The following is a 4,339-nucleotide window of genomic DNA, read 5'->3' on the forward strand; positions in this document are numbered from 1 at the left end:
GCGGAGTCACCACAGCGGCCGGGGCTGGGGCCCGAGGAGCCGGCGCGGCGGCCGCCACGGCCGGAGGGTCCCGGATGTGCCGAGCGTCGTCGCCATGAGCCGCGGAGGGAGCGGGACGCCGAGCTCCCCCCTCCTCCCACTTCTCCTTCCTCGGCCCGGGCCGCACAACAAAGCGGCAGCCGCGGCCGGCCGCGCCGCCTCCGCCCGCGCCCGCGCCGCCTCCACGCAGCCGCCTCCGCCTTGCCCTCCGCTCGGCTCGGCGAGGCCCAGGAGCCGACGGGGCTGGTCGGCTGAGGCGGGCGGTGCTCGGCGGCGCCGGAGCAGGACTCGGGGCTCGGCCGCTTCCTCCTCCACCCGCCCTCTTGTCTCAGCGAACCGGGTCCTGGGGCCGCCGCCGCCGCCACTCGTCGGCCCCGGGGGGCGGGGAGGAGACGGGAGGCGGGTCCGGCGGGACGGGGCGGGGCAGCGGGCGGGGCCTGGGCGGGCGCGCGCAGGGTGCCTGGGGGCGCGGGGGCGCGAGGCCTGGGCTCCGCCTGGGCTCCGGGTGGGCAGGGTGGGGGCGCGGTGCCGCAGAGGGTCCCACGCCGAACTTGAGGAGGGAGCGGGCAAAGGAACAAAGTGGCGGCACGGAGCTCTGTGGCGCCAGGGGGAGCTTAGTGTCCAGCCCACTTAAGGGAGAGCTTTTGTCCGTGCAACGCACACTGCATTTTTTAGACGCCCACTGCGTGCAGGCCACTCTCAGAGGCTGGGGCGAGCAAGGTTAGAGCCGAGCCTGCTGCCTTCCGGGAATTTAGCGTCGCTGAGGTGAGGTAAGGGACGCTGTTCCCACACCGAGGATTCCAGCAAATCCGCAGGGGTGTTTTGCTCCTGGTAGCGTAGTTGCCACCTCCATCCAGGACTCACCTGGTGAAGGAGATCAGGTTACCTGCCCGCTCGGCCTCTTTTTTCCAGCTGTCGCGTAAGGACAGGATGATAATGCCTTAAAGGTTTATGAACAAGATAAACCTTGGAGAGCAGTATATGAAAAGCTTTTCTTATAGTACTGTATTTCCTTATCTCAGGAGGAAAAAAACAGAAAATGAAATAAAAATAAGTGTACTTTACTCTTTGACCCTATAACTGCACTCGTAGGAGTTTATTCTTGACATATACTAATACAGAAGATGTTCTTTCCAAAGTTCAGTTAAATAACAAAAGGGGGATGAGCCAACAGCCTAATGGCAAATTATATTAGCATGGATTTTTATGCAACCGTTTAAATGGCAATTATGAAGACCATATAATATGAAAAAGTTTACAAATAATCAAAGTTTAAAAGCAGAATGAAGAGTTATATGTATGCATGCAGTGAAAACTAAGGACAATAGCATAGGGGATTGTGTTTGGATGCTTTGTTAGTTTTGCTTAAGGCTGTTATTAATGCAATTTTATTTATTTTTTCTAAGATTGGCACCTGATCTAACATCTGTTGCCAATCTTGTTTTTTTTCCTTCTTCTTCTCCCCAAAGCCCCTCAGTATATAGTTGTATATTCTAGTTCTGAGTGCGTCTGGTTGTGCTACATGGAACGCCGCCTCAGCCTGGCTTGATGAGTGGTGCCATGTCCATGCCCAGGATCCAAACCAGCAAAACCCTGGGCCACAGAAGCAGAGAGCGCGAACTTAACCACTAGGCCATGGGCCGGCCCCAGTGCAAATTTAAGTGTTTAGTAAATAATATATTTTAATCCTAATTCAGTGTCAGTCATTTGTTTTAGTTCATCAGTAACGTCACTTCATTCTCCAGATGAAGGTACCTCCAAGAGCATCTCATCAGTCTGGATACAGCCTTACAATTAAAGTCATCCACAAATTATATAAAGTTCCAGAAGTTAGACTAGAAATTCAGAGGACAGTGGTGGAAATTCATTCAACAAATCCTGAATGCCTCCTATGTGGAAAGCAGGGAACGAAGTCCTTTAGAAATGCTTCTTTGTACTACAGAAGCTCTGAAGATACACTGATCACTTTGACCAATAGCTGCTATCACAACTTAAAAGACTGGATGGATAATGGCAATCAAACTTAGCAAACTGATATATACATACACATTTGCCTTATTTTTATGGCACATCCTTTGTTTTCAACCACCTGCTAACACAATTTGTAGCTTTGTATTAGATAATACGAGTTGGGATTTCAGAATGTGACGGGGCAGCTGGGGAGATTGTCTGTTGTGAAGTTTAAAGCAGTGCATTCAGATATGTAAGTCACAGTGCAGGAAAATGTATATGCTTAATATGCAGAGGAAGACTCTCTTTAGGCTTGCCTGTGTGTAAGTTTAAAGCTTATTGTTTATGGGGCCGGCCCATGGCTGAGTGGTTAAGTTCACGCCCGCTCCACTATGGCAGCCCGGGGTTTCGCTGGTTCGGATCCTGGGCGCAGACGTGGCACTGCTCATCAGGCCACGCTGAGGCGGCATCCCACATGCCACAACTAGAAGGACCACAACTGAAATATACAACTATGTACTGGGGGGATTTGGGGAGGAAAAGCAGAAAGAAAAAAAAAAGAAGGTTGGCAACAGTTGTTAGCTCAGGTGCCAATCTTTAAAAAAAAAAATCTTATTGTTTAAAACAAAAGATTCAGATAAGAATACTACTTTAAAACCATTCATACTGTTAAGGAAAGCTAAACTTTCATTAGGTTAAATTTCAGCATCAGATGCGTAGCATTGCTTCATCATGGCAACACTTTTAGACAATTTTTGAGAAAAAAAGGGAGGAATAACAATTCTTAGGGAATTCACCCTTTTCTTTTTTCCTAAAATAGAAATTCACTTCCAATGTAAATTGTACCTATACATGTCGCTAAGGGGTATGAGAATTGCAGAAAATCTTTTCAAAGCCTTTTTATTCCCTTATGACTTCTAATTTGCTCTCTGTAGAACTGTGTACCTTTTATCGAATCATTGTTTTAGGCATCTGTCTCAAATAAACTAACTCCACCTATTTCATACCAATGAAATATGTCTTTTTCCATAAATGCCACGTAATAGAACCTTCCAGTGAAAATGCGGTAACAACTCATTAAATAACATTTTTGAGCAAAAGTTTTAAACTTTTTCATTAACGTATTTTAATAACTTAAAGTTGTACTCTGTGATGATATCCCAGACCAGAGGTGAAAATCTACACACGGTTATAAGAATATTTAAAACTTTTTGTTTAAAACATGTTTCTGCTTTCCAAGGCTAGTGTTAAATTTGATGTGACTTTGCAAGAAAATGCTTACCATCTGTAGTTGGTTTTTCTTCTGCTCCAGCCATTTATATATTTTTTACATAGAAGAGTTGTCTCCGGTAATAAAAAATCTGTCTGAGGTAAGGTTATGTTAATAATAGTACTCCTGTGAAGCTATTTTTGTAGTGTAAATTTCAAATTTAATACAGTTTATGTGCCATGGAAAAAGCAAACATCAGGCAGTAGACAGTTTCTACCACTGCTTAAAATTCAACTTTCTTTAATGTTTAAAATGTTATGAATTTAACTTAATTTAATATTTAGTTCTAGCTTCCTCCAAATCAGCTTACAACTGACGAAGCAGCCAAGCACAGTCCCCATTTACTTGTTGTTGTCAACCTGACCCTCCCTCCCTCCCCCATCTTCACTCATTTCCTCTGCCTGTCCCAGGTCCTCAGTTAGGTTCACTGAAAACCCTCACGTGTAGTCCTGTCCTGACGTGGTTTAGGATTAGGTTGCAGTTACAAGCTGTTCTCTGTGACCTCTTCCCTGACCCCCTCCCAGCAGACCTGGTCCCCAGTGATGGAAGCTGAAGTCACATCCGGGACCTGTGTCTCTGCAAGTCTGGGCTCCCCCATGCCATTCGCCTTGGCTCTTGCCTTCTCCGCCTCTACTGTGGTGAACTAAGATGATGATCCCTACCTACATGCCCTTCTGAGGGACTCTGCCCTCACCTGCTGTTCTAACATAGTGTCCCAGAGATACTGATTCAATAGGTTGGGGTTGGGACCACGAATCTGCATTTCTAATGCTACTGGTGGGGAGAACCCACTCTGAGAACCACTGCCTTACCCCAAGGAAGAGCCTGGGTGGCACTGTTTGTATTAGGTGAGCCTGGCCTCAGCTAACTGTGCCAAAGGTGGATGGCTGATCAAGAGGCCAATCAGAGTTTCTCTCCTTGAAAGATGAAATGGGGACACTGGGAGGCTGAGTTAGCCATGGAAGCTGAGTTGAGAGGTCATAGAGTTAGCAGCTGAGGAAGCCATTTTAAGGTTCAAGTACATAAAAAATGGGGAAATGAGTGTCTAGAAGGAGACTAACCAAGTAGGCAAACAGAGAG

This window comes from Equus quagga, chromosome 11 (assembly GCF_021613505.1).
Source record: "Equus quagga isolate Etosha38 chromosome 11, UCLA_HA_Equagga_1.0, whole genome shotgun sequence".
In the NCBI taxonomy this organism is placed as follows: Eukaryota; Metazoa; Chordata; class Mammalia; order Perissodactyla; family Equidae; genus Equus; species Equus quagga.